Source organism: Hyperolius riggenbachi, chromosome 2 (genome assembly GCF_040937935.1).
Source record: "Hyperolius riggenbachi isolate aHypRig1 chromosome 2, aHypRig1.pri, whole genome shotgun sequence".
Lineage (NCBI taxonomy): Eukaryota > Metazoa > Chordata > Amphibia > Anura > Hyperoliidae > Hyperolius > Hyperolius riggenbachi.
This window is the reverse complement of record NC_090647.1, coordinates 547,976,167-548,003,417: the sequence shown is the minus strand read 5'-3', so window position 1 is coordinate 548,003,417 and position 27,251 is coordinate 547,976,167. Positions and strand designations below refer to the sequence as shown.

The 27,251-nt window shown below is 53.5% G+C and overlaps 1 non-coding gene and 66 pseudogenes across 1 annotated transcript; all 67 read right to left on the bottom strand.

The window, feature by feature from the left end:
• Positions 1-17: 17 nt before the first annotated feature.
• On the bottom strand, positions 18-136 carry LOC137548291 (5S ribosomal RNA; annotated as a pseudogene).
• An 81-nt stretch (positions 137-217) lies between these two features.
• LOC137549135 (5S ribosomal RNA) lies at positions 218-336 on the bottom strand (annotated as a pseudogene).
• An 82-nt stretch (positions 337-418) lies between these two features.
• LOC137551079 (5S ribosomal RNA) lies at positions 419-537 on the bottom strand (annotated as a pseudogene).
• Positions 538-618: 81 nt separating this feature from the next.
• On the bottom strand, positions 619-737 carry LOC137552630 (5S ribosomal RNA; annotated as a pseudogene).
• Positions 738-1,008: 271 nt separating this feature from the next.
• LOC137549134 (5S ribosomal RNA) lies at positions 1,009-1,127 on the bottom strand (annotated as a pseudogene).
• An 80-nt stretch (positions 1,128-1,207) lies between these two features.
• LOC137547732 (5S ribosomal RNA) lies at positions 1,208-1,326 on the bottom strand (annotated as a pseudogene).
• An 82-nt stretch (positions 1,327-1,408) lies between these two features.
• Positions 1,409-1,527, bottom strand: LOC137554444 (5S ribosomal RNA; annotated as a pseudogene).
• An 80-nt stretch (positions 1,528-1,607) lies between these two features.
• Positions 1,608-1,726, bottom strand: LOC137553810 (5S ribosomal RNA; annotated as a pseudogene).
• An 82-nt stretch (positions 1,727-1,808) lies between these two features.
• Positions 1,809-1,927, bottom strand: LOC137552571 (5S ribosomal RNA; annotated as a pseudogene).
• Positions 1,928-2,010: 83 nt separating this feature from the next.
• LOC137554013 (5S ribosomal RNA) lies at positions 2,011-2,129 on the bottom strand (annotated as a pseudogene).
• Positions 2,130-2,211: 82 nt separating this feature from the next.
• On the bottom strand, positions 2,212-2,331 carry LOC137552037 (5S ribosomal RNA; annotated as a pseudogene).
• Positions 2,332-2,412: 81 nt separating this feature from the next.
• LOC137547875 (5S ribosomal RNA) lies at positions 2,413-2,531 on the bottom strand (annotated as a pseudogene).
• An 82-nt stretch (positions 2,532-2,613) lies between these two features.
• On the bottom strand, positions 2,614-2,732 carry LOC137552435 (5S ribosomal RNA; annotated as a pseudogene).
• A 271-nt stretch (positions 2,733-3,003) lies between these two features.
• Positions 3,004-3,122, bottom strand: LOC137552428 (5S ribosomal RNA; annotated as a pseudogene).
• A 281-nt stretch (positions 3,123-3,403) lies between these two features.
• Positions 3,404-3,522, bottom strand: LOC137552506 (5S ribosomal RNA; annotated as a pseudogene).
• An 82-nt stretch (positions 3,523-3,604) lies between these two features.
• Positions 3,605-3,723, bottom strand: LOC137552570 (5S ribosomal RNA; annotated as a pseudogene).
• An 83-nt stretch (positions 3,724-3,806) lies between these two features.
• On the bottom strand, positions 3,807-3,925 carry LOC137553445 (5S ribosomal RNA; annotated as a pseudogene).
• An 81-nt stretch (positions 3,926-4,006) lies between these two features.
• On the bottom strand, positions 4,007-4,125 carry LOC137554606 (5S ribosomal RNA; annotated as a pseudogene).
• An 81-nt stretch (positions 4,126-4,206) lies between these two features.
• LOC137552476 (5S ribosomal RNA) lies at positions 4,207-4,325 on the bottom strand (annotated as a pseudogene).
• An 81-nt stretch (positions 4,326-4,406) lies between these two features.
• LOC137559506 (5S ribosomal RNA) lies at positions 4,407-4,525 on the bottom strand (annotated as a pseudogene).
• Positions 4,526-4,606: 81 nt separating this feature from the next.
• LOC137549398 (5S ribosomal RNA) lies at positions 4,607-4,725 on the bottom strand (annotated as a pseudogene).
• A 275-nt stretch (positions 4,726-5,000) lies between these two features.
• LOC137553495 (5S ribosomal RNA) lies at positions 5,001-5,119 on the bottom strand (annotated as a pseudogene).
• An 82-nt stretch (positions 5,120-5,201) lies between these two features.
• Positions 5,202-5,320, bottom strand: LOC137554269 (5S ribosomal RNA; annotated as a pseudogene).
• An 81-nt stretch (positions 5,321-5,401) lies between these two features.
• LOC137554217 (5S ribosomal RNA) lies at positions 5,402-5,520 on the bottom strand (annotated as a pseudogene).
• Positions 5,521-17,054: 11,534 nt separating this feature from the next.
• Positions 17,055-17,173, bottom strand: LOC137551318 (5S ribosomal RNA; annotated as a pseudogene).
• Positions 17,174-17,446: 273 nt separating this feature from the next.
• LOC137553923 (5S ribosomal RNA) lies at positions 17,447-17,565 on the bottom strand (annotated as a pseudogene).
• Positions 17,566-17,646: 81 nt separating this feature from the next.
• LOC137558504 (5S ribosomal RNA) lies at positions 17,647-17,765 on the bottom strand (annotated as a pseudogene).
• Positions 17,766-17,995: 230 nt separating this feature from the next.
• Positions 17,996-18,114, bottom strand: LOC137553214 (5S ribosomal RNA; annotated as a pseudogene).
• Positions 18,115-18,196: 82 nt separating this feature from the next.
• Positions 18,197-18,315, bottom strand: LOC137553922 (5S ribosomal RNA; annotated as a pseudogene).
• Positions 18,316-18,396: 81 nt separating this feature from the next.
• LOC137553847 (5S ribosomal RNA) lies at positions 18,397-18,516 on the bottom strand (annotated as a pseudogene).
• Positions 18,517-18,747: 231 nt separating this feature from the next.
• On the bottom strand, positions 18,748-18,866 carry LOC137553055 (5S ribosomal RNA; annotated as a pseudogene).
• An 82-nt stretch (positions 18,867-18,948) lies between these two features.
• LOC137554235 (5S ribosomal RNA) lies at positions 18,949-19,067 on the bottom strand (annotated as a pseudogene).
• Positions 19,068-19,148: 81 nt separating this feature from the next.
• On the bottom strand, positions 19,149-19,267 carry LOC137553366 (5S ribosomal RNA; annotated as a pseudogene).
• An 81-nt stretch (positions 19,268-19,348) lies between these two features.
• LOC137554230 (5S ribosomal RNA) lies at positions 19,349-19,467 on the bottom strand (annotated as a pseudogene).
• Positions 19,468-19,549: 82 nt separating this feature from the next.
• Positions 19,550-19,668, bottom strand: LOC137553306 (5S ribosomal RNA; annotated as a pseudogene).
• An 82-nt stretch (positions 19,669-19,750) lies between these two features.
• On the bottom strand, positions 19,751-19,869 carry LOC137554272 (5S ribosomal RNA; annotated as a pseudogene).
• An 81-nt stretch (positions 19,870-19,950) lies between these two features.
• LOC137551049 (5S ribosomal RNA) lies at positions 19,951-20,069 on the bottom strand (annotated as a pseudogene).
• A 230-nt stretch (positions 20,070-20,299) lies between these two features.
• Positions 20,300-20,418, bottom strand: LOC137552499 (5S ribosomal RNA; annotated as a pseudogene).
• Positions 20,419-20,500: 82 nt separating this feature from the next.
• LOC137552774 (5S ribosomal RNA) lies at positions 20,501-20,619 on the bottom strand (annotated as a pseudogene).
• An 81-nt stretch (positions 20,620-20,700) lies between these two features.
• Positions 20,701-20,819, bottom strand: LOC137549056 (5S ribosomal RNA; annotated as a pseudogene).
• Positions 20,820-21,101: 282 nt separating this feature from the next.
• LOC137552653 (5S ribosomal RNA) lies at positions 21,102-21,220 on the bottom strand (annotated as a pseudogene).
• Positions 21,221-21,301: 81 nt separating this feature from the next.
• LOC137549665 (5S ribosomal RNA) lies at positions 21,302-21,420 on the bottom strand (annotated as a pseudogene).
• An 82-nt stretch (positions 21,421-21,502) lies between these two features.
• On the bottom strand, positions 21,503-21,621 carry LOC137554322 (5S ribosomal RNA; annotated as a pseudogene).
• An 81-nt stretch (positions 21,622-21,702) lies between these two features.
• LOC137553307 (5S ribosomal RNA) lies at positions 21,703-21,821 on the bottom strand (annotated as a pseudogene).
• An 82-nt stretch (positions 21,822-21,903) lies between these two features.
• On the bottom strand, positions 21,904-22,022 carry LOC137554099 (5S ribosomal RNA; annotated as a pseudogene).
• An 81-nt stretch (positions 22,023-22,103) lies between these two features.
• Positions 22,104-22,222, bottom strand: LOC137558250 (5S ribosomal RNA; annotated as a pseudogene).
• Positions 22,223-22,452: 230 nt separating this feature from the next.
• LOC137551351 (5S ribosomal RNA) lies at positions 22,453-22,571 on the bottom strand (annotated as a pseudogene).
• Positions 22,572-22,651: 80 nt separating this feature from the next.
• On the bottom strand, positions 22,652-22,770 carry LOC137554497 (5S ribosomal RNA; annotated as a pseudogene).
• An 81-nt stretch (positions 22,771-22,851) lies between these two features.
• Positions 22,852-22,970, bottom strand: LOC137553831 (5S ribosomal RNA; annotated as a pseudogene).
• Positions 22,971-23,051: 81 nt separating this feature from the next.
• On the bottom strand, positions 23,052-23,170 carry LOC137547823 (5S ribosomal RNA; annotated as a pseudogene).
• An 82-nt stretch (positions 23,171-23,252) lies between these two features.
• Positions 23,253-23,371, bottom strand: LOC137548858 (5S ribosomal RNA; annotated as a pseudogene).
• An 81-nt stretch (positions 23,372-23,452) lies between these two features.
• LOC137553773 (5S ribosomal RNA) lies at positions 23,453-23,571 on the bottom strand (annotated as a pseudogene).
• Positions 23,572-23,652: 81 nt separating this feature from the next.
• Positions 23,653-23,771, bottom strand: LOC137547766 (5S ribosomal RNA; annotated as a pseudogene).
• Positions 23,772-23,853: 82 nt separating this feature from the next.
• On the bottom strand, positions 23,854-23,972 carry LOC137552384 (5S ribosomal RNA; annotated as a pseudogene).
• An 81-nt stretch (positions 23,973-24,053) lies between these two features.
• On the bottom strand, positions 24,054-24,172 carry LOC137553838 (5S ribosomal RNA; annotated as a pseudogene).
• An 81-nt stretch (positions 24,173-24,253) lies between these two features.
• Positions 24,254-24,372, bottom strand: LOC137554076 (5S ribosomal RNA; annotated as a pseudogene).
• Positions 24,373-24,454: 82 nt separating this feature from the next.
• LOC137550766 (5S ribosomal RNA) lies at positions 24,455-24,573 on the bottom strand (annotated as a pseudogene).
• Positions 24,574-24,654: 81 nt separating this feature from the next.
• LOC137552979 (5S ribosomal RNA) lies at positions 24,655-24,772 on the bottom strand (annotated as a pseudogene).
• A 230-nt stretch (positions 24,773-25,002) lies between these two features.
• LOC137557691 (5S ribosomal RNA) lies at positions 25,003-25,121 on the bottom strand (annotated as a pseudogene).
• Positions 25,122-25,202: 81 nt separating this feature from the next.
• LOC137549473 (5S ribosomal RNA) lies at positions 25,203-25,321 on the bottom strand (annotated as a pseudogene).
• Positions 25,322-25,403: 82 nt separating this feature from the next.
• On the bottom strand, positions 25,404-25,522 carry LOC137551277 (5S ribosomal RNA; annotated as a pseudogene).
• A 229-nt stretch (positions 25,523-25,751) lies between these two features.
• Positions 25,752-25,870, bottom strand: LOC137556643 (5S ribosomal RNA). Its single transcript, XR_011029284.1, has one exon. It is a non-coding gene; the product is annotated as a 5S ribosomal RNA (ribosomal RNA).
• Positions 25,871-25,951: 81 nt separating this feature from the next.
• Positions 25,952-26,070, bottom strand: LOC137554215 (5S ribosomal RNA; annotated as a pseudogene).
• An 81-nt stretch (positions 26,071-26,151) lies between these two features.
• Positions 26,152-26,270, bottom strand: LOC137549828 (5S ribosomal RNA; annotated as a pseudogene).
• A 230-nt stretch (positions 26,271-26,500) lies between these two features.
• Positions 26,501-26,619, bottom strand: LOC137554400 (5S ribosomal RNA; annotated as a pseudogene).
• An 81-nt stretch (positions 26,620-26,700) lies between these two features.
• On the bottom strand, positions 26,701-26,819 carry LOC137554554 (5S ribosomal RNA; annotated as a pseudogene).
• Positions 26,820-26,901: 82 nt separating this feature from the next.
• LOC137554409 (5S ribosomal RNA) lies at positions 26,902-27,020 on the bottom strand (annotated as a pseudogene).
• Between the last annotated feature and the right edge of the window lie 231 nt (positions 27,021-27,251).

Below are 27,251 nucleotides of genomic sequence, written 5' to 3'. Positions count from 1 at the left end.
CCGCAAACCCAAAGAAATGCCTACAGCACCTGGGGTTCACAGCCGGTCTCCCACGCAGCTACTAACCAGGCCTGAAGCCGCTTAGCTTCCGCGATCTGACGAGAGCGGGCGCTTTCGGCTTAGTGTGGCCGCAGGAAAAATCCAAGGCACCGTTCCTGCGCCTTGAAGGTGAGGCTTCCCACGTGCTCATAGCCCTTGGAAAGCAAACCCAAAGAAATGCCTGCATCACCTGGGGTTCACAGCCGGTCTCCCACGCAGCTACTAACCAGGCCTGAAGCCGCTTAGCTTCCGCGATCTGACGAGAGCGGGCGCTTTCGGCTTAGTGTGGCCGCAGGAAAAATCCAAGGCACCGTTCCTGCGCCTTGAAGGTGAGGCTTCCCACGTGCTCATAGCCATTGGACCGCAAACCCCCCAAAAAAGCCTGCAGCACCTGGAGTTCACAGCCAGTCTCCCACGCAGCTACTAACCAGGCCTGAAACCATTTAGCTTCCGCGATCTGACGAGAGCGGGCGCTTTCGGCTTAGTGTGGCCACAGGCAAAATCCAAGGCGCCGTTCCTGCGCCCTGATGGTGAGGCTTCCCACGTGCTCATAGCCATTAGACCGCAAACCCAAAAAAAAGCCTGCAGCACCTGGGGTTCACAGCCGGTCTCCCACACAGCTACTAACCAGGCCTGAAGCCATTTAGCTTCCGCGATCTGACGAGAGCGGGCATTTTCGGTTTAGTGTGGCCGCAGTCAAAATCCAAGGCGCCGTTCCTGCGCCTTGAAGGTGAGGCTTCCCACGTGCTCATAGCCATTGGACTGCAAACCCCAAAAAAAGCCTACAGCACCTGGGGTTCACAGCCAGTCTCCCATGCAGCTACTAACCAGGCCTGAAGCCGCTTAGCTTCCGCAATATGACACTTTCGGCTTAGTGTGGCTGGAGGTGAAATCCAAGGCACCGTTCCTGCGCCTTGAAGGTGAGGCTTCCCACGTGCTCATAGCCATTGGAAAGCAAACCCAAAGAAATGCCTGCATCACCTGGGGTTCACAGCCGGTCTCCCACGCAGCTACTAACCAGGCCTGAAGCCGCTTAGCTTCCGCGATCTGACGAGAGCGGGCGCTTTCGGCTTAGTGTGGCCGCAGGAAAAATCCAAGGCGCCGTTCCTGCGCCTTGAAGGTGAGGCTTCCCACGTGCTCATAGCCATTGGACCGCATACCCAAAAAAAGCCTGCAGCACCTGGGGTTCACAGCCAGTCTCCCACGCAGCTACTAACCAGGCCTGAAGCCGCTTAGCTTCCGCGATCTGACGAGAGCGGGCGCTTTCGGCTTAGTGTGGCCGCAGGAAAAATCCAAGGCACCGTTCCTGCGCCTTGAAGGTGAGGCTTCCCACGTGCTCATAGCCATTGGACCGCAAACCCCCCAAAAAAGCCTGCAGCACCTGGAGTTCACAGCCAGTCTCCCACGCAGCTACTAACCAGGCCTGAAGCTGCTTAGCTTTCGCAATCTGACTAAAGCGGGCGCTTTCGGCTTAGTGTGGCCACAGGCGAAATCCAAGGCGCCGTTCCTGCGCCTTGAAGGTGAGGCTTCCCACGTGCTCATAGCCATTGGACCGCATACCCAAAAAAAGCCTGCAGCACCTGGGGTTCACAGCCAGTCTCCCACACAGCTACTAACCAGGCCTGAAGCCACTTAGCTTCCACGATCTGACAAGAGCTGGCGCTTTCGGCTTAGTGTGGCCGCAGGCGAAATCCAAGGCGCCGTTCCTGCGCCTTGAAGGTGAGGCTTCCCAAGTGCTCATAGCCATTGGACCGCAAACCCAAAAAAAAAGTCTGCAGCACCTGGGATTCACAGCCGGTCTCCCACGCAGCTATTAACCAGGCCTGAAGCCGCTTAGCATCCACGATCTGACGAGAGCGGGCGCTTTCGGCTTAGTGTGGCCGCAGGCAAAAATCCAAGGCGCCGTTCCTGCGCCTTGAAGGTGAGGCTTCCCACGTGCTCATAGCCATTGGACCGCAAATCCCCAAAAAAAGCCTGCAGCACCTGGGGTTCACAGCCGGTCTCCCACGAAGCTACTAACCAGGCCTGAAGCTGCTTAGCTTTCGCAATCTGACTAAAGCGGGCGCTTTCGGCTTAGTGTGGCCGCAGGCAAAATCCAAGGCCCCGTTCCTGCGCCTTGAAGGTGAGGCTTCCCACGTGCTCATAGCCATTGGACCGCAAGGCCCAAAAAAAAGCCTGCAGCACCTGGAGTTAACAGCCGGTCTCCCACACAGCTAACCAACCAGGCCTAAAGCCGTTTAGCTTCCGCAATCTGATGAGAGCGGGCGCTTTCGGCTTAGTGTGGCCGCAGGCAAAATCCAAGGCGCCGTTCCTGCCCCTTGAAGGTGAGGCTTCCCACGTGCTCATAGCCATTGGACCGCAAACCCCAAAAAAAGCCTGCAGCACCTGGGGTTCACAGCCAGTCTCCCACGCAGCTACTAACCAGGCCTGAAGCCACTTAGCTTCCGCGATCTGACGAGAGCGGGCGCTTTCGGCTTAGTTTGGCCGCAGGCGAAATCCAAGGCGCCGTTCCTGCGCCTTGAAGGTGAGGCTTCCCACATGCTCATAGCCATTGGACCGCAAACCAAAAAAAAAAGCCTGCAGCACCTGGAGTTCACAGCCGGTCTCCCACGCAGCTACTAACCAGGCCTGAAGCCATTTAGCTTCCGCGATCTGACGAGAGCGGGCATTTTCGGTTTAGTGTGGCCGCAGTCAAAATCCAAGGCGCTGTTCCTGCGCCTTGAAGGTGAGGCTTCCCACGTGCTCATAGCCATTGGACCGCAAACCCCAAAAAAAGCCTACAGCACCTGGGGTTCACAGCCAGTCTCCCATGCAGCTACTAACCAGGCCTGAAGCCGCTTAGCTTCCGCAATATGACGCTTTCGGCTTAGTGTGGCTGGAGGTGAAATCCAAGGCACCGTTCTTGCGCCTTGAAGGTGAGGCTTCCCACGTGCTCATAGCCATTGGAAAGCAAACCCAAAGAAATGCCTGCATCACCTGGGGTTCACAGCCGGTCTCCCACGCAGCTACTAACCAGGCCTGAAGCCGCTTAGCTTCCGCGATCTGACGAGAGTGGGCGCTTTCGGCTTAGTGTGGCCGCAGGAAAAATCCAAGGCACCGTTCCTGCGCCTTGAAGGTGAGGCTTCCCACGTGCTCATAGCCATTGGACCGCAAACCCCCCAAAAAAGCCTGCAGCACCTGGAGTTCACAGCCAGTCTCCCACGCAGCTACTAACGAGGCCTGAAGCTGCTTAGCTTTCGCAATCTGACTAAAGCGGGCGCTTTCGGCTTAGTGTGGCCACAGGCGAAATCCAAGGCGCCGTTCCTGCGCCTTGAAGGTGAGGCTTCCCACGTGCTCATAGCCATTGGACCGCATACCCAAAAAAAGCCTGCAGCACCTGGGGTTCACAGCCAGTCTCCCACGCAGCTACTAACCAGGCCTGAAGCCACTTAGCTTCCACGATCTGACAAGAGCGGGCGCTTTCGGCTTAGTGTGGCCGCAGGCGAAATCCAAGGCGCCGTTCCTGCGCCTTGAAGGTGAGGCTTCCCAAGTGCTCATAGCCATTGGACCGCAAACCCAAAAAAAAAGTCTGCAGCACCTGGGATTCACAGCCGGTCTCCCACGCAGCTATTAACCAGGCCTGAAGCCGCTTAGCATCCACGATCTGACGAGAGCGGGCGCTTTCGGCTTAGTGTGGCCGCAGGCAAAAATCCAAGGCGCCGTTCCTGCGCCTTGAAGGTGAGGCTTCCCACGTGCTCATAGCCATTGGACCGCAAATCCCCAAAAAAAGCCTGCAGCACCTGGGGTTCACAGCCGGTCTCCCACACAGCTACTAACCAGGCCTGAAGCTGCTTAGCTTTCGCAATCTGACTAAAGCGGGTGCTTTCGGCTTAGTGTGGCCGCAGGCAAAATCCAAGGCCCCGTTCCTGCGCCTTGAAGGTGAGGCTTCCCACGTGCTCATAGCCATTGGACCGCAAACCCAAAAAAAAGCCTGCAGCACCTGGGGTTCACAGCCAGTCTCCCACGCAGCTACTAACCAGGCCTGAAGCCACTTCGCTTCTGCGATCTAACGTGAGCGGGCCCTTTCAGCTTAGTGTGGTCGCAGGCGAAATCCAAGGCGCCGTTCCTGCACCTTGAAAGTGAGGCTTCCCACGTGCTCATAGCCATTGGACTGCAAACCCAAAGAAATGCCTGCAGCACCTGAGGTTCACAGCCGGTATCCCACACAGCTACTAACCAGGCCTGAAGCCGCTTACCTTCCACGATCTAACGAGAGCGGGCGCTTTCAGCTTAGTGTGGCCGCAGGCAAAATCCAAGTCGCCGTTCCTGCGCCTTGAGGGTGAGGCTTCCCACGTGCTCATAGCCATTGGACCGCAAACCGAAAAACAAGCCTGCAGCACCTGGGGTTCACAGCCGGTCTCCCACGCAGCTACTAACCAGGCCTGAAGCCACTTAACTTCCGCAATCTGACGAGAGCGGGCGCTTTCGGCTTAGTGTGGCCGCAGGCACAATACAAGGCGCCGTTCCTGCGCCTTGAAGGTGAGGCTTCCCACGTGCTCATAGCCATTGGACCGCAAACCCCAAAAAAAGCCTGCAGCACCTGGGGTTCACAGCCGGTCTCCCACGCAGCTACTAACCAGGCCTGAAGCCGCTTAGCTTCCGCGATCTGACGAGAGCAGGCCCTTTCGGCTTAGTGTGGCTGCAGGCGAAATCCAAGGCGCCGTTCCTGCGCCTTGAAGGTGAGGCTTCCCACGTGCTCATAGCCATTGGACCGCAAACCCAAAACAAACCGTGCAGCACCTGGGGTTCACAGCCGGTCTCCCACGCAGCTACTAACCAGACCTGAAGCCACTTAGCTTCCACGATCTGACGAGAGCTTTCGGCTTAGTGTGGCCGCAGGCAAAATCCAAGGCGCTGTTCCTGCGCCTTGAAGGTGAGGCTTCCCATGTGCTTATAGCCATTGAACTGCAAACCCAAAGAAATGCCTGCAGCACCTGGGGTTCACAGCCAGTCTCCCACACAGCTACTAACCAGGCCTGAAGCCGCTTAGCTTCCACGATGTAACGAGAGCGGGCGCTTTCGGCTTAGTGTGGCCGCAGGCAAAATCCAAGGCGCCGTTCCTGCGCCTTGAAAGTGAGGCTTCCCACGTGCTCATAGCCATTGGACCGCAAACCCCCCAAAAAATCCTGCAGCACCTGGGGTTCACAGCCACTCTCCCACGCAGCTACTAACCAGGCCTGAAGCCACTTAGCTTCCGCGATCTGACGAGAGCGGGCGCTTTCGGCTTAGTGTGGCCGTAGGCAAAATCCAAGGCGCTGTTCCTGTGCCTTGAAGGTGGGGCTTCCCACGTGCTCATAGCCATTGGACTGCAAACCCAATGAAATGCCTGCAGCACCTGGGGTTCACAGCCAGTCTCCCACGCAGCTACTAACGAGGCCTGAAGCCACTTAGCTTCCACAATCTGACGAGAGCGGGCGCTTTCGGCTTAGTGTGGCCGCAGGCGAAATCCAAGTCGCCGTTCCTGTGCCTTGAGGGTGAGGCTTCTCACGTGCTCATAGCCATTGGACCGCAAACCTCCAAAAAAGCCTGAAGCACCTGGGCCCCACCCGGCATGCGCACACAATATGCCACTAATAGCCAGCCTGTGTCACCCCCACCCAGAATGCGTACACACAATATGCCACTAATAGGCAGCCTTTGTCAGGCCCACCCAGCATGCGCACACAATATGCCACTAATAGGCAACCTGTGTCACCCCCACCCAGAATGCGTACACACAATATGCCACTAATAGGCAGCCTGTGTCACCCCCACCCAGCATGCACACACAATATGCCACTAATAGGCAGCCTTTGTCACCCCCACCCAGCATGCGCACACAATATGTCACTAATAGGCAGCCTGTGTCACCCCCACCCAGCATGCGCACACACAATATGCCACTAATAGGCAACCTGTGTCAGCCCCACTGAGCTGCGCCCACACAATATGCCACTAATAGGCAGCCTGTGTCACCCCCACCCAGCATGCGTTCAGACAATATGCCACTAATAGGCAGCCTGTGTCACCCCCATCCAGCATGCGCACACACAATATGCCACTAATAGGCAGCCTGTGTCACCCCCACCCAGCATGCATACACACAATATGCCACTAATAGGCAGCCTGTGTCACCCCCACCCAGCATGCATTTACAATATGCCACTAATAGGCAGCCTGTGTCACCACTACCCAGCATGCATTTACAATATGCCACTAATAGGCAGCCTGTATCACCCCCACCCAGCATGCGTATTGCTTAAAAAGGAAATAAACATGGCAGCCTCAATATACCTCTCTCTCCAGTTGTCCTTTAAAGGGACCACTATTGCGAAAGTTGTAAATTTAAAATATATGTCAACACATACAAATAAGAAGTACGTTTCTCCCAAATAAAATAATCCTTTTCAGGGAGCGTCTTTATAAAGGCCATGCTGAGAATCCCTATGAGGATATGGACTAATGGTCCAAATCCTGTCAGTTCTGTCAGATTTCTGCTACTAACTGTAAGTGACAGCAACATAGTAGAAAAGTAATTTATAGCTCATTTTACTCTGGGAGAAATGTGCTTTTTATTTATGTATTTACATGCATTTTAAATTTTCAAATTGTCTTGCGATAATGGTCCTTTAAGAAGAATCAGAGGATAGCTATCATGTTCCATCTCCCTGTTGGGCCTGTGTGTGAAGAGGAATGTGCAGTGTGTGTGGATCCACAGACCGAAGATGAGTGAAATTTATATTTTTCTGAGCTACATAATAATTGTGGGACTGACAGTGGAAGGTGACTGCAAGGGGTAATGAGCAGCAGCTGCTGACAGTTTGCGGCCATATTGTGTGTGTGCCGGGTTCGGTTGGGCCTTACTATCGAATGACTCGCTTCACCCTCAAGGGATTATGGGACTGGTCAGTGGACAGCATAGGAACAGTGCTAGAAGGTTTATTTACACAGGATGTTGCTGATATTGTATTGTGGAGTGCCAACCTAAAAAGGAAAGCTGTAACCTGCCATAAAAAAGTAAGATACTCACCTCAGAAGAGGGAAGATTCTGGATCCCTAATAGCCTTCCCGTTCCTCTGTGTCCCCTCGTTCCACTGCAGGGGCCCTTGTTCAAATATCCCGCCGGCTGCTTCTTCAGTTCTTCTAGTATGGAGCTGCTCATCTTTGGAAGTACCTGGAGACCCGAGTACTTCAGTGGCCCTCCGAGGGTACCCAAAGGCTTCGTCCACATGTAAGTTGAAAACTGGAACAGGGGGTGGCGGCAGTGGAACATGTCAGCGCTATATAAATACTAATGCCTTACAATTATGCCCTGCCTCTACCCAGCAGTTAACTTGTTTTGATGATTAAACCCCCTATTGTATTGTGATTACCTAGCTAGACTGTCATCAGCTTAGACTTCAGTATTCCCCACACTCAGATTATACACACGCTTTCTCACAGCCCCCTCCAATGTAACTGTCTCCTGGTATTTACATATGCAAAAATTAACATTCTCACAGTACGGCCACACGGGGAGCGCCGCACACAAGTTCAATGGACATTCTCACAGTACGGCCACAAGGGGGAGCTCCGCACACAAGTTCAATGGACATTTTCCCAGTAACGTCCACAAGGGGGAGCTCCTCGCACAATGCTGCCGGCTTACATACCGTTCCTGGATACTCCGTGGGATGCTCCTAGTCTCGTCCTCCTCGGCTGTGTAGAGCAGAGACACACCGAACTCCTCCAGCCTTTTGTCGCTCGAGCGCTGCTTCCGTTGTCCGCTGAGGTCGTGTTTCCGTCTCGCAGGTGATGTAGATGCCTTGCGCTGGTGACGTGGAGCTGTGCGATTAAGCACACCTTGCCAGTGCTGTATATACTATACTGTAATATATATGTTATATCTATTAATACAAGATTAATTCTAGGCACAGCATATACTGTCAGGCTGTATAATAGTAAGCACAGCTTTAATACAAGGTTTTCACACTGGTTTCTTCAACTAGATGTTCAAGCAGTACTGTACTTGTATGCCAGCCTTGCAACACATAGCTGTCTCTTGCAGCATTTCATAGCTCCAAACTATCCCTGTTTTGGAGGGACAGTACCTCTTTGGGGACCGTGTCCCTCTTTCTTCCTCATTTGTCCCTCTTTCATGACTGATGTATACATCTATGTAATCATATGTATATTTCTTATTTTCAAATGTTAATATGAAGGAAAATGAACCAGGATAGAAAGTACCAGTGTGGTTTAAATTATAAAATAACATATTTTTATTTTGAAATCTTTATGGTATGCGCGACTAGGGGGGTGCCTAGGGCGTGATCAAGGGTGTGGCAGGAGTGTGGCTTAAGTGTCCCTATTTCTTATCTCAAAAAGTTGGAAAGTATGGCCAGGGCCGGTTCTAGGGGCTGGTTAGAATTTTTGGGGCACCTACACAGGTGTCCATTTAAATATCTGAATGGTTGCCTATGGCAGCGCCCAAATGTCCTATTTCAGAGTCTCCCACATAGGTAGCCAGAGAGCCCTGTTTATGTGGCAAGAGAGGGCCCCGAATACACAGCACAGCAGAGGGTGAACTAAAGTGAACCTTAACTGTATGAAAGACAAAAAAAAGTGCATTTACCAGCCCCCTGCAGCTGCCCTGTACTCATCCTCCAGCGCCCCGCAGCACCCTACTTTCATTCTAATGAGAGCCTCTAGTCCGCTCGCCTCCTAATCGCGCTCTCATGGATGGGAGCAGTCTGCGAATTTGCAGTACTAAAAAATCTCTACTGCACATAGATGGGAGCGCTATTGAGGAGACGCACATGCGCAGTGGCCAGTCAGTCTGGAAGAGGATCGCTAAGGGGGACTGGAGGGCAGCTTAGTGACAGCATGGGCACAGGGCAGCTGCAGGGGGCTCGTAGAAGCCCCAGGTAACTTAAACCTGTTTTTTTTTTTTTCACTTAATAAGGTTCCCTTTAACTCACCTCCCCAGGTTAGCACTCAGCTGCACACAAGCATATGACTGTAGGCGGAGCTTACGGCCATTGGAGACGAGGCTTATCGTGGACTAGTGGGGGGGGGGGCTGTGGTTCGATTTAGAGGCGGAGCTTTGCAGGGCCCCGGAGTCCCTTTGTAAGGGGACATTGGGCTCTATTCTCAAAGACTTCCCGCATGCGGTAAAGTACATGCGGGAAGTTTGCGACCAAAATATCGTCAAGTTGAAATTCTCAAAATGTTCCGCAAGTTTTTTCTACATGCGGAAAAAGTGCGGTAAAAGTGCGGGATTCATGCAAAAAAATTTCTGCAAAAGTCGGTATTTTCCGCAATAAAAAAATCAATTCTCAAAAATGTGCAAATTTTGGACAGAGGCGCCAGGCAGGTTAAAATGATCTAAAAACAACTAAAAAGGAGGAGTACAGGTGGACTTACCTCCTGAAAAGATGGATAATTGAGATTGTTCAAATCGCAAATAACAATTTATTTTGGCACTCCACAACGCGTTTCGCAGGTATAACCCGCTTCATCAGGCAAGGAGTGCAAGCTCAAAAAGGTCCAATAGTGGCAATGCGCCTCTGACAGGTGGCAGCAGCGCCGTACAATGTAAACAAAGCGGATTATTTCCGCTTGTGTTTACATTTAGCCTGCGAGCCGCCATCGGCGGCCCGCAGGCTATTCACGGAGCCCCCCGCCGTGAATTGACAGGAAGCAGCCGCTCGCACGAGCGGCTGCTTCCTGATTAATCAGCCTGCAGCTGGCGACACAATACTGTGTCGCTGGTCCTGCAGCTGCCACTTCGCCGACGCACGGTATAAGCGTGCGGTCGGCAAGTGGTTAAGCTGCATCCAAATTGCATCCAATTTTGCATTTAGGGCAAGTTCACACCAGAGCCCACTTTTGGCGTTTTAACGCAAAGTCTATACTTTTGCTTTAACCAAGGTAAAAGGAAAGTCCATAGACTTTCCTTTTACCTTTCACACCCGACGCTGCGTTTCGATACGTTGCGGTACGACGCATCCCGACGCATTTTATCGTTGGGAATCGCCGTTTCCCCTTCGGGGTAATTAACTACTACCGCCGCTACTCAGCGTCGCACCGGAGTTTCCCGACGACACGCCGCAACGCGTGCAGGAGCCGTTCTCCTGCACGCTTTTGGTGTGTAACGGGCCTTAGGGCAAGTTCACACCAAATTGCTAATTGTAATCGCAAACGCCTAGCAATTGTTGCGGCGATTTGCAGTAGCAATTCCCAGCATGTGCCTAGCGATCTTCTATTATTTGCTCTGTTGATTTTACAGTTTTCCTATTTTTTACATTGAGGCGTAATTGTCTCCAAAATGCTGCAGGACTTGCGCTAGGGAAAAAGTCACATCACTGTAATGATGCCCATACATGGTACAATAAAAACGTTACATTTTCCGTTTTTATTCAACTAAAACGATCTAATGAAAGTCAAAAATAATCTTTTTTTCTTTTTTGGATTAAGAAAAACGAACGACTATCCCGTTTGTTTTCTTCCAATAAAAATCTGATAGGACATGTTGGAAAAATCTTTATATTCGATCTAACAGAATAATTGAAAGAAATAAATTGAAAAAAAATAAAATATTGTACGATGTATTGGCACCTTAATGCAAACTAGCCCATAGAAAGACATTACCCAAGCGCTTTTCGAAACTCTACTGCTTGTGAAAGCGCTTCTGAGCGCTTTTTAAAACACCAGCGCTTTCAAAAGTGATTGGCTGATGTTTCTTAATGGGATGGATCCATAGATCACAGAGCGATGTAATTTTCTCCCACATGCAGGTCCTGCTGCATTTGGGCCTTTTTCCACTACACAGCTGATTCGCAAAATCGCTAGTGATTTTTAAATCGATAGGGGTGTTGCTTTATCATAGAAATCATGAGAGGTATTTTCGGTACTTATCCGTTAGCCGGGCGCATCCGGTAGGTGGCTCTAATTACTATTCCCCCTCCAGGCCGACATGGATAGTAGGGAAAGATGTAACTCTGGTGGTGTTTTGTCGCCACCTAGAGGATGCGCCCGGCTAATGGATAAGTACCGTATTTTCCACTATAGTGATTTGATTTGGGAATCACAAATCACAATCGCTTTCTGGAGCGATTTTTAGAGTGATAATGCAATGCAAATGAAAAATTGCAATCGCATAACAGAATGAATGAAAAATCACAATCGCCGGCATTTGTGATTGCGATTGCTAGTGGAAAAGGGCCCTTTCCACTAGCAATCGCTAACTTTCGTGCTAAACGCTAGTGATTGCGTTTCAGCAAAGTCCAAAATTCCCCTGCAATTTCCTGGCGATTGCGATCACGCTTTTGCTATGCAATGCAATGCATAGCAAAATCGAGGCGCGATCGCGCTTCAGTAAAAAACGAATTGCGGTAGTGGTAATTACCTACCGCGATCCCTATGTTAAACAAACTGTAGCGATTTAAAAATCACTAGCGGTTTGCGATTTAGCATTGCAATCGCCGCTTGTGGAAAAGGGCCCTTTTATTTCTGAGGCGATTCAGCCTCAATGTTAACTATAGGAAAGTGGAAAAAGCACTAGAATAGAGCGATGTTCCAAGCGTTTTTGTGACACAACCAGTACACTAGCAGTTGTACTGTAACCCCCCTAAAAAAAGCTACACAAAAACGCTCCAAAAATCACCAGTTATAAATAGAAAATCGCTAGGCACATGCCTAGAATCGCCTTGAAAAATCTCTCCCAAAAGCACTGAGCGTTTGCGAGTATGCTAGCGCTTTTAGGTGTTCACCAACTCTAACTCAGAAAATCAGCATCTCCTTGATCCAGGATCTTTATATAAATTATTTTTAAGGAGGGTCTTTCAAAGTTATAAAGCCCATGCTGAGAATCCCCCATGAAGAGATGGACTAGACCAAAACCTGTTGGTTCCGTCAGATTGTTACTACCTACTGTAAGTGACACCAAGATGGGAGAAAAGTAATTTAAGGCTCATTTTAATTGGGGTGAAACACTGCTTATTTGTATGTGTTTACATGTATTTTACATTTTTTAATTTTCCGCGATAGTGGTTCTTTAAGAACCACAAAGAAATAATTTTTAAAATCCTTAAGTGAAAGTAAAAACTGCTTCCTGGAGGTCTTCTTTAGTTTTGTGGACTGAGTGATGTACCTCGGGACAGGAAGAAATAAAAAACACATTAAAATTGATGACTTGGGCCACAGAACCGATCATGCATTTTTTTTTAAGTGAGGCCTGGAACCCACTGCAAAACGCTATCGCTAATCGCAAGCGCCAGCATTTTGTAGGAGCAGTTTGTCAGCGGTTTCATGAGCGTTTTAGGAAGTGATTTTACAAAGTGCATCAATTTGCCTGCGATTGTGTAGCGAATAGCGATTAGCGTTTTAAAGCCTGATTGTTCCTTTTAATTAATTTTAATTTTGTTACAGTGTGTGGTAACGTTAAAACGCTAGCAAAATCGCTCCATGCAGGTTTTGATGAGCGGTTACGCCAGGGTTTATATACTTTACACTGAAGCTCTAACGCTCCCAAAATGCTTCATGTCCTGCGTTTGCGATTTGAGGAATCGCAAGCGCTCCAGTGGAAGTTACCCCATCCATTTACATTAGCTGAGCATTTTGGCTAAACGCTAGCGTTCTGTAACGCTTCAAAAATGCTCTCAAAATCGCACTTGTGGGTTCCAGCCCTGGGAGTCTTTTGGTTAATCCAGTTGGCAAAAATGAAACATTTGGCCAACAGGATTGTAAGCCCGCCCACCAGCGACAAGGTAGACTCTCTTCGGGCGGGGCCTACACTACACTATGCTGGCCTACTCTAATTGGTGCTAGTCACCCTGAAAGCTATTCTAGTGTTGGGGTGCATGTGTGATATGTAACACCTAATCTAATCCTACATCTCCTGCTCCTAAGTGGTGCTGCTCACCAATATGCCCTGTTCAAGTGTTTGGTGTGTGTGTGTGGGGAGGTCTAATCTTATCCTAATCTCATCTCTGTGGTTAGCACTATGCTACAGTCCATGGGATGAGGTGTTGGTTTGGGTATGTCATTCTAAAGTGAGTGTGTGTCTGTCACAGTGTGTATGTCTGGGACTGGGTATCAGTCAGTATGAGTCAGTTAAGGTAAGTTAGTCTGGGGTAAAAGCTGTCAGTGTATGTCAGTCAGTGTATGTGTGATTTATAGGGTGGTCATATATTACTTTGGTTTCCTCTTATTTCACTGGGGTACTGCTCATCCGTCCTCCGTAAAGCGGTAGCCCCCTCATTCCCCACTTTACAGTTGTACGAATGCACAGACCTGATGAGCAGCGAAGAGGACCGTATAACCACCTAAGACTATGCGACAAGGACAACCTAAAACTCTGTAAGTGCCCTAGGGGCCCCTGGAGTTCAGCGGCAGTCTAGCTCATGTAAATCCTCAGTGTAAGTTGAGGAAGAATAGACTACTCACACTAACAACAACAACAACTTCCATGCAAGCTGTTTATATCAGAAAGATATAAACAAAAGGAGTGGTCATAAATTACTTTGGTTTCCTCCTGCTCCCTGGGTGTCCACACTGAGAAGAACAAGCTAGTCTTGACTCCCCTTGCTTTCACTCAGTTTGACCGGGGTACTGCTAATCTGTCCTCCTGATAGCGGTATCCCCCTCATTCCCCACTTTACAGTTGTAAGAATGCACAGACGGGACAAGCAGCGAAGAGGACCACATGACCACCTAAGAGTGGAAGACAAAGACAACATTAACTCTTCTACTTGCCTTAGAGGCCCCAGAGTTCAGCAACAGGTTTCCTTTGCTCATTCTCTCTAACAGGCTGGTTCATTTTAATGATCCCCATTGTAAGATGAGGAAGAATGGGCTGCCTACACTAAGCAAATAATAGTAGTTCCAGCCAAACAAATAAACTGTATCAGAAATGCGTTAATAGAAGGAGAGATGGAGCATAAATGTCAGTTGGAAGCTAGCTATAATTTTTTATCCAACCAACAAAAACCAATCTACTATAATTAACTAACCTAACCATGCAACCAACAAATATAACCTACTATATTAAGCTAAGGTAGCCATCCTAAGAAAAAAAAAATACCATAATTAACTAACTGCACTTTTTGTTACCATAGCCGCCTTGCAAGACACCTTGCACACCTAACACAGTCCAGGAGCCCCCAGAGGTCTAACATCATCTGCTTCAAGAGACTCCAGAGCATCCTATTTATGCTTTTCTGGCTATTGTGATGTCATCAGGGCCCATTTTGATGTCATCAGGGACACCCCTCCCCCCCCCCCCCACACACACACACACACTATTCCCAAGCCATTTTGCATAAGTTTTCCTCATTTTTTATGTTTTTTTCTGGCCTGCAAAGCAGAAATATTTGAGTCCCTTTTTACTTGCATTGGGTTCGGAACTCGGCCCGAACATGCCGAATATCAGGGCGACGTTCGAACCGGAACATTTTAGTGTTTGATCAACACTTTTAGTCAGCCTGTGTCACCCGCACCCAGCATGCGCCCACACAATATGCCACTAATAGGCAACCTGTGTCACCCCCACCCAGCATGTGCCCACACAATATGCCACTAATAGGCAACCTGTGTCACCCCCACCCAGCATGCGCCCACACAATATGCCACTAATAGGCAACCTGTGTCACCCCCACCCAGCATGCGCCCACACAATATGCCACTAATAGGCAACCTGTGTCACCCCCACCCAGCATGCGCTCACACAATATGCCACTAATAGGAAACCTGTGTCACCCCCACCCAGCATGCGCATGCAATATGCCACTAATAGACAGCCTGTGTCACCGACACCCAGCATGCGTACACACAATATGCCACTAATAGGCAGCCTGTGTCACCCCCACCGAGCATGTGCACACACAATATGCCACTAATAGGCAGCCTGTGTCACCCTCACCTCAGCATGCGCACACAATATGCCACTAATAGGCAACCAGTGTCACCCCCACCCAGCATGCGCCCACACAATATGCCACTAATAGGCAGCCTGTGTCACCCCCACCCAGCATGCGTACACAATATGCCACTAATAAGCAGCCTGTGTCACCCCCACCCAGCATGTGCACACAATATGCCACTAATAGGCAACCTGTGTCACCCCCACCCAGCATGCACACACAATATGCCACTAATAGGCAGCCTGTGTCACCCCCACCCAGCATGGGTACACACAATATGCCACTAATAGGCAACCTGTGTCACCCCCACCCAGCATGCACACACAATATGTCACTAATAGGCAGCCTGTGTCACCCCAACCCAGCATGCGTACACACAATATGCCACTAATAGGCAGCCTGTGTCACCCCCACCCAGCATGCACACACACAATATGCCACTAATAGGCAACCAGTGTCACCCCCACCCAGCACGCGCCGACACAATATGCCACTAATAGGCAGCCTGTGTCACCCCCTCCCAGCATGCGGCAACACATTATGCCACTAGTAGGCAGCCTGTGCCCCACCCAGCATGCGCCCACACAATATGCCACTAATAGGCAGCCTGTGTCACCTCCACCCAGCATGTGCACACAATATGCCACTAATCGGCAAACTGTGTCACCCCCACCCAGCATGTGCACACAATATGCCACTAATAGGAAGCCTGTGTCACCCCCACCCAGCATGCGCACACAATATGCCACTAATAGGCAGCCTGTGTCACCCCCACCCAGCATGCGTACACACAATATGCAACTAATAGGCAGCCTGTGTCCCCCCACCCAGCATGCGTACACAATATGCCACTAATAGGCAGCTTGTGTCACCCCCACCCAGCATGCACACACAATATGCCACTAATATGCAGCCTGTGTCACCCCCACCCAGAATGTGCCCACACAATATGCCACTAATAGGTAGCCTGTGTCACCCCCACCCAGCATGCGCATACAATATGCCACTAATAGGCAACCTGTGTCACCCCCACCCCGCATGTGCACACACAATATGCCACTAATTGGCAGCCTGTGTCACCCCCACCCAGCATGTGCACACAATATGCCACTGATAGGCAGCCTGTGTCACCCCCACCCAGCATGCGCTCACACAATATGCCACTAATAGGCAACCTGTGTCACCCCCACCCAGCATGCGCACACACAATATGCCACTAATAGGCAACCCGTGTCACCCCCATCCAGCATGCGCACACACAATATGCCACTAATAGGCAAACTGTGTCACCCCCACCCAGCATGCACACACAATATGCCACTAATAGGCAACCTGTGTCACACCCACCCAGCATGCATACACACAATATGCCACTGATAGGCAGCCTGTGTCACCCCCTCACCCAGCATGCGCACACACAATATGCCACTATTAGAGAGCCTGTGTCAACCCTAGAGTTGGGCGAACAGTTCGGCTGTGTTAGCCGAACTGTTCGGCTGCCCAACCTGTCATTTCGCTGTGGCTCTTACTACTTCCGGGTCGCAATGACCCGGAGTAGTACGTCTGCGCTGGCCCGGCGGAGCGCGTCCTAGATCGCGCTCCCGTTCCAGGGCACTCTCTGCGCATGTGTGTGACGTCATGGGATCTAGGTCGCGCTCCGCCGGGCCAGCGCAGAAGTACTACTTCGGGTCATTGCGACCCGGAAGTAGTAAGAGCCACAGCGAAATGACAGGTTGGGCAGCCGAACAGTTCGGCTGCAGTTCGGCTAACACAGCCGAACTGTTGGCCCAACTCTAGTCAACCCCACCCAGCATGCGTACACACAATATGCCACTAATAGGCAACCTGTGTCACCCCCACCCAGCATGTGCACACAATATGCCACTAATCTGCAAACTGTGTCACCCCCACAGGTTCACAGCCGGTCTCCCACACAGCTACTAACCAGGCCTGAAGCCGCGTAGCTTCCGCAATCTGACGAGAGCGGGCGCTTTCGGCTTAGTGTGGCCACAGGCAAAATCCAAGGCGCCGTTCCTGCGCCTTGAAGGTGAGGCTTCCCACGTGCTCATAGCTATTGGACCGCAAACCCCAAAAAAAAGCCTGCAGCACCTGGAGTTCACAGCCAGTCTCCCACGCAGCTACTAACCAGGCCTGAAGCCATTTAGCTGCCGCGATCTGACGAGAGCGGGCGCTCTCGGCTTAGTGTGGCCGCAGGCGAAATCCAATCTGCGCCTTGAAGGTGAGGCTTCCCACGTGCTCATAGCCATTGGACCGCAAACCCCAAAAAAAGCCTGCAGTACCTGGGGTTCACAGCCGGTCTTCCACGCAGCTACTAACTGTTCCTGAAACCACTTAGCTTCCACGATCTGACGAAAGCGGGCGCTTTTGGCTTAGTGTGGCTGCAGGCAAAATCCAAGGCGCCGTTCCTGCGCCTTGAAGGTGAGGCTTCCCACGTGCTCATAGCCATTGGACCGCAAACTCCAAAAAAAAGCCTGCAGCACCTGGGGTTCACAGCCGGTCTCCCACGCAGCTACTAACCAGGCCTGAAGACGCTTAGCTTCCACGATCTAACGAGGGCGGGCGCTTTCGGATTAGTGTGGCCGCAGGAAAAATCCGAGTTGCCGTTGCTGCGCCTTGAGGGTGAGGCTTCCCACGTGCTCATAGCCACTGGACCGCAAACCCAAAAAAAAGCCTGCAGCACCTGGGGTTCACAGCCAGTCTCCCACACAGCTACTAACCAGGCCTGAAGCCGCTTAGCTTCCGCGATCTAACGAGAGCGGGCGCTTTCGGCTTAGTGTGGCCGCAGGCGAAATCCAAGGCGCCGTTCCTGCGCCTTGAAAGTGAGGCTTCCCACGTGCTCATAGCCATTGGACTGCAAACTCAAAGAAATGCCTGCAGCACCTGGGGTTCACAGCCGGTCTCCCACACAGCTACTAACCAGGCCTGAAGCCGCAGGCAAAATCCAAGTTGCCGTTGCTGCGCCTTGAGGGTGAGGCTTCCCACGTGCTCATAGCCATTGGACCGCAAACCCAAAAAAAAGCCTGCAGCACCTGGGGTTCACAGCCGGTCTCCTACGCAGCTACTAACCAGGCCTGATGCCACTTAGCTTCCGCAATCTGACGAGAGCGGGCACTTTTGGCTTAGTGTGGCCGCAGGCACAGTCCAAGGCGCTGTTCCTGCGCCTTGAAGGTGAGGCTTCCCACGTGCTCATAGCCATTGGACCGCAAACCCCCCAAAAATGCCTGCAGCACCTGGGGTTCACAGCCGGTCTCCCACGCAGCTACTAACCAGACCTGAAAACGCTTAGCTTCCACGATCTAACGAGGGCGGGCGCTTTCGGCTTAGTGTGGCCGCAGGCAAAATCCGAGTTGCCGTTGCTGCGCCTTGAGGGTGAGGCTTCCCACGTGCTCATAGCCATTGGACCGCAAACCCAAAAAAAAGCCTGCAGCACCTGGGGTTCACAGCCGGTCTCCCACACAGCTACTAACCAGGCCTGAAGCCACTTAGCTTCCGCAATCTGACAAGAGCGGGCGGCTTTCGGCTTAGTGTGGCCGCAGACGAAATCCAAGGCGCTGTTCCTGCGCCTTGAAAGTGAGGCTTCCCACGTGCTCATAGCCATTGGACTGCAAACCCAAAGAAATGCCTGCAGCACCTGGGGTTCACAGCCGGTCTCCCACACAGCTACTAACCAGGCCTGAAGCCGCAGGCAAAATCCAAGTTGCCGTTGCTGCGCCTTGAAGGTGAGGCTTCCCACATGCTCATAGCCATTGGACCGCAAACCCCAAAAAAAAGCCTGCAGCACCTGGGGTTCACAGCCGGTCTCCCACGCAGCTACTAACCAGGCCTGATGCCACTTAGCTTCCGCGATCTGACGAGAGCGGGCACTTTTGGCTTAGTGTGGACGCAGGAACAGTCCAAGGCGCCGCTCCTGCGCCTTGAAGGTGAGGCTTCCCACGTGCTCATAGCCATTGGACCGCAAACCCCCCAAAATAGCCTGCAGCACCTGGGGTTCACAGCCACTCTCCCACGCAGCTACTAATCAGCCCTGAAGTCGCTTAGCTTCCGCGATCTGACGAGAGCGGGCGCTTTCGGCTTAGTGTGGCCGCAGGCGTAATCTAAGGCGCTGTTCCTGCGCCTTGAAGGTGAGGCTTCCCACGTGCTCATAGCCATTGGACCGCAAACCCAAAAAAAAGCTTGCAGCACCTGGGGTTCACAGCCAGTCTCTGACGCAGCTACTAACCAGGCCTAAAGCCGCTTAGCTTCCGCGATCTGACGAGAGCGGGCGCTTTCAGCTTAGTTTGGCCGCAGGCGAAATCCAAGGCGCCGTTCCTGCGCCTTGAAGGTGAGGCTTCCCACGTGCTCATAGCCATTGGACCGCAAACCCAAAAAAAAGCCTTCAGCACCTGGGGTTCACAGCCGGTCTCCCACGCAGCTACTAACCAGGCCTGATGCCACTTAGCTTCCGCAATCTGACGAGAGCGGGCACTTTTGGCTTAGTGTGGCCGCAGGAACAGTCCAAGGCGCCGTTCCTGCGCCTTGAAGGTGAGGCTTCCCACGTGCTCATAGCCATTGGACCGCAAACCCCCCAAAAAAGCCTGCAGCACCTGGGGTTCACAGCCACTCTCCCACGCAGCTACTAATCAGGCCTGAAGCCGCTTAGCTTCCGCGATCTGACGAGAGCGGGCACTTTTGGCTTAGTGTGGCCGCAGGCGAAATCCAATGCGCTGTTCCTGCGCCTTGAAGGTGAGGCTTCCCACGTGCTCATAGCCATTGGACCGCAAACCCCCCAAAAATGCCTGCAGCACCTGGGGTTCACAGCCGGTCTCCCACGCAGCTACTAACCAGGCCTGAAGACGCTTAGCTTCCACGATCTAACGAGGGCGGGCGCTTTCGGATTAGTGTGGCCGCAAGAAAAATCCGAGTTGCCGTTGCTGCGCCTTGAGGGTGAGGCTTCCCATGTGCTCATAGCCATTGGACCGCAAACCCAAAAAAAAGCCTGCAACACCTGGGGTTCACAGCCAGTCTCCCACACAGTTACTAACCAGGCCTGAAGCCGCTTAGCTTCCGCAATCTGACGAGAGCGGGTGCTTTCGGCTTAGTGTGGCCGCAAGCGAAATCCAAGGTGCTGTTCCTGCGCCTTGAAAGTGAGGCTTCCCACGTGCTCATAGCCATTGGACTGCAAACCCAAAGAAATGCCTGCAGCACCTGGGGTTCACAGCCGGTCTCCCACACAGCTACTAACCAGGCCTGAAGCCGCAGGCAAAATCCAAGTTGCCGTTGCTGTGCCTTGAAGGTGAGGCTTCCCACATGCTCATAGCCATTGGACCGCAAACCCAAAAAAAAGCCTGCAGCACCTAGGGTTCACAGCCGGTCTCCCACGCAGCTACTAACCAGGCCTGATGCCACTTAGCTTCCGCGATCTGACGAGAGCGGGCACTTTTGGCTTAGTGTGGCCGCAGGAACAGTCCAAGGCGCCGCTCCTGCGCCTTGAAGGTGAGGCTTCCCACGTGCTCATAGCCATTGGACCGCAAACCCCCAAAAATAGCCTGCAGCACCTGGGGTTCACAGCCACTCTCCCACGCAGCTACTAATCAGGCCTGAAGTCGCTTAGCTTCCGCGATCTGACGAGAGCGGGCGCTTTCGGCTTAGTGTGGCTGCAGGCGTAATCCAAGGCGCTGTTCCTGTGCCTTGAAGGTGAGGCTTCCCACGTGCTCATAGCCATTGGACCGCAAACCCAAAATAAAGCCTGCAGCACCTGGGGTTCACAGCCAGTCTCCCACACAGCTACTAACCAGGCCTGAAGCCACTTAGCTTCCGCGATCTGACGAGAGCGGGCGCTTTCAGCTTAGTTTGGCCGCAGGCGAAATCCAAAGCGCCGTTCCTGCGCCTTGAAGGTGAGGCTTCCCACATGCTCATAGCCATTGGACCGCAAACCCAAAAAAAAGCCTTCAGCACCTGGGGTTCACAGCCGGTCTCCCACGCAGCTACTAACCAGTCCTGATGCCACTTAGCTTCCACAATCTGACGAGAGCGGGCACTTTTGGCTTAGTGTGGCCGCAGGCACAGTCCAAGGCGCCGTTCCTGCGCCTTGAAGGTGAGGCTTCCCACGTGCTCATAGCCATTGGACCGCAAACCCCCCAAAAAAGCCTGCAGCACCTGGGGTTCACAGCCACTCTCCCACGCAGCTACTAATCAGGCCTGAAGCCGCTTAGCTTCCGCGATCTGACGAGAGCGGGCGCTTTTGGCTTAGTGTGGCCGCAGGCGAAATCCAAGGCGCTGTTCCTGCGCCTTGAAGGTGAGGCTTCCCACGTGCTCATAGCCATTGGACTGCAAACCCAAAAAAAAGCCTGCAGCACCTGGGGTTCACAGCCAGTCTCCGACGCAGCTACTAACCAGGCCTGAAGCCGCTTAGCTTCCGCGATCTGACGAGAGCGGGCGCTTTCAGCTTAGTTTGGCCGCAGGCGAAATCTAAGGCGCCGTTCCTGCGCCTTGAAAGTGAGGCTTCCCACGTGCTCATAGCCATTGGACCGCAAACCCCCCAAAAAAGCCTGCAGCACCTGGGGTTCACAGCCACTCTCCCACGCAGCTACTAATCAGGCCTGAAGCCGCTTAGCTTCCGCGATCTGACTAGAGCGGGCGCTTTCGGCTTAGTGTGTCCGCAAGCGAAATCCAATGCGCTGTTCCTGCGCCTTGAAGGTGAGGCTTCCCACGTGCTCATAGCCATTGGACCGCAAACCCAAAAAAAAGCCTGCAGCACCTGGTGTTCACAGCCAGTGTCCCATGCAGCTACTAACCAGGCCTGATGCCACTTAGCTTCCGCAATCTGACGAGAGCGGGCACTTTTGGCTTAGTGTGGCCGCAGGCACAGTCCAAGGCGCCGTTCCTGCGCCTTGAAGGTGAGGCTTCCCACGTGCTCATAGCCATTGGACCACAAACCCCCCAAAAAAGCCTGCAGCACCTGGGGTTCAAAGCCGGTCTCCCACGCAGCTACTAACCAGGCCTGAAGACGCTTAGCTTCCACGATCTAACGAGGGCGGGCGCTTTCGGCTTAGTGTGGCCACAGGAAAAATCCGAGTTGCCGTTGCTGCGCCTTGAGGGTGAGGCTTCCCACGTGCTCATAGCCATTGGACCGCAAACCCCAAAAAAAGCCTGCAGCACCTGGGGTTCACAGCCGGTCTCCCACACAGCTACTAACCAGGCCTGAAGCCGCTTAGCTTCCGCGATCTGATGAGAGCGGGCACTTTCGGCTTGGTGTGGCCGCAGGCGAAATCCAAGGCGCCGTTCCTGCGCCTTGAAAGTGAGGCTTCCCACGTGCTCATAGCCATTGGACTGCAAACCCAAAGAAATGCCTGCAGCACCTGGGGTTCACAGCCGGTCTCCCACACAGCTACTAACCAGGCCTGAAGCCGCAGGCAAAATCCAAGTTGCCGTTGCTGCGCCTTGAGGGTGAGGCTTCCCACGTGCTCATAGCCATTGGACCGCAAACCCCAAAAAAAGCCTGTAGCACCTGGGGTTCACAGCCAGTCTCCCACACAGCTATTAACCAGGCCTGAAGCCGCTTAGCTTCCGCGATCTGACGAGAGCGGGCGCTTTCGGCTTAGTGTGGCCGCAGGCGAAATCCATTGCGCCGTTCCTGCGCCTTGAAGGTGAGGCTTCCCACGTGCTCATGGCCATTGGACCGCAAACCCAAAAAAAGCCTGCAGCACCTGGGGTTCACAGCCGGTCTCCAACGCAGCTACTAAACAGGCCTGATGCCACTTAGCTCCCGCAATCTGACGAGAGCGGGCACTTTTGGCTTAGTGTGGCCGCAGGCACAGTCCAAGGCGCCGTTCCTGCGCCTTGAAGGTGAGGCTTCCCACGTGCTCATAGCCATTGGACCGCAAACCCCAAAAAAAGCCTGCAGCACCTGGGGTTCACAGCCGGTCTCCCACGCAGCTACTAACCAGGCCTGAAGACGCTTAGCTTCCACGATCTAACGAGGGCGGACACTTTCGGCTTAGTGTGGCCGCAGGCAAAATTTGAGTTGCCGTTGCTGCGCCTTGAGGGTGAGGCTTCCCACGTGCTCATAGCCATTGGACCGCAAACCCAAAAAAAAGCCTGCAGCACCTGGGGTTCACAGCCGGTCTCCTACACAGCTACTAACCAGGCCTGAAGCCGCTTAGCTTCCGCGATCTGACGAGAGCGGGCGCTTTCAGCTTAGTTTGGCCGCAGGCGAAATCCAATGCGCTGTTCCTGCGCCTTGAAGGTGAGGCTTCCCACGTGCTCATAGCCATTGGACCGCAAACCCCCCAAAAATGCCTGCAGCACCTGGGGTTCACAGCCAGTCTCCCACGCAGCTACTAACCAGGCCTGAAGCCGCTTAGCTTCCGCAATCTGACGAGAGCGGGCGCTTTCGGCTTAGTGTGGCCGCAGGCGAAATCCAATGCGCCGTTCCTGCGCCTTGAAGGTGAGGCTTCCCACGTGCTCATGGCCATTGGACCGCAAACCCAAAAAAAAGCTTGCAGCACCTGGGGTTCACAGCCGGTCTCCCACGCAGCTACTAACCAGGCCTGATGCCACTTAGCTTCCGCAATCTGACGAGAGCGGGCACTTTTGGCTTAGTGTGGCCGCAGGAACAGTCCAAGGCCCCGTTCCTGCGCCTTGAAGGTGAGGCTTCCCACGTGCTCATAGCCATTGGACCGCAAACCCAAAAAAAAGCCTGCAGCACCTGGGGTTCACAGCCGGTCTCCCACGCAGCTACTAAGCAGGCCTGAAGCCGCTTAGCTTCCGCGATCTGACGAGAGCGGGCGCTTTCAGCTTAGTTTGGCCGCAGGCGAAATCCACGGCGCCGTTCCTGCGCCTTGAAGGTGAGGCTTCCCACGTGCTCATAGCCATTGGACCGCAAACCCCCCAAAAATGCCTGCAGCACCTGGGGTTCACAGCCGGTCTCCCACGCAGCTACTAACCAGGCCTGAAGACGCTTAGCTTCCACGATCTAACGAGGGCGGGCGCTTTCGGCTTAGTGTGGCCGCAGGCAAAATCCGAGTTGCCGTTGCTGCGCCTTGAGGGTGAGGCTTCCCACGTGCTCATAGCCATTGGACCGCAAACCCCAAAAAAAGCCTGCAGCACCTGAGGTTCACAGCCAGTCTCCCACGCAGCTACTAACCAGGCCTGAAGCCGCTTAGCTTCCGCGATCTGCCAAGAGCAGGCGCTTTCAGCTTAGTTTGGCCGCAGGCGAAATCCAAGGCGCCGTTCCTGCGCCTTGAAGGTGAGGCTTCCCACGTGCTCATAGCCATTGGACCGCAAACCCCAAAAAAAGCCTTCAGCACCTGGGGTTCACAGCCGGTCTCCCACGCAGCTACTAACCAGGCCTGATGCCACTTAGCTTCCGCAATCAGACGAGAGCGGGCACTTTCGGCTTAGTGTGGCCGCAGGCACAGTCCAAGGCGCCGTTCCTGCGCCTTGAAGGTGAGGCTTCCCACGTGCTCATAGCCATTGGACCGCAAACCCCCCAAAAAAGCCTGCAGCACCTGGGGTTCACAGCCACTCTCCCACGCAGCTACTAATCAGGCCTGAAGCCGCTTAGCTTCCGCGATCTGACGAGAGCGGGCGCTTTCGGCTTAGTGTGGCCGCAGGCGATATTCAAGGCGCTGTTCCTGCGCCTTGAAGGTGAGGCTTCCCACGTGCTCATAGCCATTGGACCGCAAACCCCAAAAAAAGCCTGCAGCACCTGGGGTTCACAGCCGGTCTCCCACGCAGCTACTAACAGGCCTGAAACCACTTAGCTTCCGCGATCTGATGAAAGCAGGCGCTTTTGGCTTAGTGTGGCCGCAGGCAAAATCCAAGGCGCCGTTCCTGCGCCTTGAAAGTGAGGCTTCCCACGTGCTCATAGCCATTGGACTGCAAACCCAAAGAAATGCCTGCAGCACCTGGGGTTCACAGCCGGTCTCCCACACAGCTACTAACCAGGCCTGAAGCCGCAGGCAAAATCCAAGTTGCCGTTGCTGCGCCTTGAGGGTGAGGCTTCCCACGTGCTCATAGCCATTGGACCGCAAACCCAAAAAAAAGCCTGCAGCACCTGGGGTTCACAGCCGGTCTCCCACGCAGCTACTAACCAGGCCTGAAGCCGCTTAGCTTCCGCGATCTGACGAGAGCGGGCGCTTTCGACTTAGTGTGGCCACAGGCGAAATCCAAGGCGCCGTTCCAGCGCTTTGAAAGTGAGGCTTCCCACGTGCTCATAGCCATTGGACTGCAAACCCAAAGAAAAGCCTGCAGCACCTGGGGTTCACAGCCGGTCTCCCACACAGCTACTAACCAGGCCTGAAGCCGCTTAGCTTTCGCGATCTGACGAGAGCGGGCACTTTCGACTTAGTGTGGCCACAGGCAAAATCCAAGGCGCCGTTCCTGCGCCTTGAAAGTGAGGCTTCCCACGTGCTCATAGCCATTGGACCGCAAACCCCCCAAAAAAGCCTGCAGCACCTGGGGTTCACAGCCAGTCTCCAACGCAGCTACTAATCAGGCCTGAAGCCGCTTGGCTTCCGCGATCTGACGAGAGCGGGCACTTTCGGCTTAGTGTGGCCGCAGGCGAAATCCAAGGCGCCGTTCCTGCGCCTTGAAAGTGAGGCTTCCCACGTGCTCATAGCCATTGGACTGCAAACCCAAAGAAATGCCTGCAGCACCTGGGGTTCACAGCCGGTCTCCCACACAGCTACTAACCAGGCCTGAAGCCGCAGGCAAAATCCAAGTTGCCGTTGCTGCGCCTTTTGGGTGAGGCTTCCCACGTGCTCATAGCCATTGGACCGCAAACCCAAAAAAAGCCTGCAGCACCTGGGGTTCACAGCCGGTCTCCCACGCAGCTACTAACCAGGCCTGAAGCCGCTTAGCTTCCGCGATCTGACGAGAGCGGGCGCTTTCGGCTTAGTGTGGCCACAGGCGAAATCCAAGGCGCCGTTCCAGCGCTTTGAAAGTGAGGCTTCCGACGTGCTCATAGCCATTGGACTGCAAACCCAAAGAAATGCCTGCAGCACCTGGGGTTCACAGCCAGTCTCCCACACAGCTACTAACCAGGCCTGAAAACGCTTAGCTTCCACGATCTAACGAGAGCGTGCGCTTTCAGCTTAGTGTGGCCGCAGGCAAAATCCAAGTTGCCGTTCCTTCGCCTTGAGGGTGAGGCTTCCCACGTGCTCATAGCCATTGGACCGCAAACCCAAAAACAAGCCTGCAGCACCCGGGGTTCACAGCCGGTCTCCCACACAGCTACTAACCAGGCCTGAAGCCGCTTAGCTTCTGCAATCTGACGAGAGCGGGCGCTTTCGGCTTAGTGTGGCCGCAGGCGAAATCCAAGGCGCCGTTCCTGCGCCTTGAAAGTGAGGCTTCCCACGTGCTCATAGCCATTGGACTGCAAACCCAAAGAAATGCCTGCAGCACCTGGGGTTCACAGCCGGTCTCCCACACAGCTACTAACCAGGCTTGAAGCCGCAGGCAAAATCCAAGTTGCCGTTGCTGCGCCTTGAGGGTGAGGCTTCCCACGTGCTCATAGCCATTGGACCGCAAACCCAAAAAACAGCCTACAGCACCTGGGGTATACAGCCGGTCTCCCACGCAGCTACTAACCAGGCCTGATGCCACTTAGCTTCCGCGATCTGACGAGAGCGGGCACTTTCGACTTAGTGTGGCCACAGGCGAAATCCAAGGCGCCGTTCCTGCGCCTTGAAAGTGAGGCTTCCCACGTGCTCATAGCCATTGGACCGCAAACCCCAAAAAAAGCCTTCAGCACCTGGGGTTCACAGCCGGTCTCCCACGCAGCTACTTACCAGGCCTGATGCCACTTAGCTTCCGCAATCTGACTAGAGCGGGCACTTTTGGCTTAGTGTGGCCGCAGGCACAGTCCAAGGCGCCGTTCCTGCGCCTTGAAGGTGAGGCTTCCCACGTGCTCATAGCCATTGGACCGCAAACCCCCCAAAAAAGCCTGCAGCACCTGGGGTTCACAGCCACTCTCCCACGCAGCTATTAATCAGGCCTGAAGCCGCTTAGCTTCTGCGATCTGACGAGATCGGGCGCTTTCGGCTTAGTGTGGCCGCAGGCGAAATTCAAGGCGCTGTTCCTGCGCCTTGAAGGTGAGGCTTCCCACGTGCTCATAGCCATTGGACCGCAAACCCCAAAAAAAGCCTTCAGCACCTGGGGTTCACAGCCAGTCTCCCACGCAGCTACTAACCAGGCCTGATGCCACTTAGCTTCCGCAATCTGCCGAGAGCGGGCACTTTCGGCTTAGTGTGGCCGCAGGCACAGTCCAAGGCGCCGTTCCTGCGCCTTGAA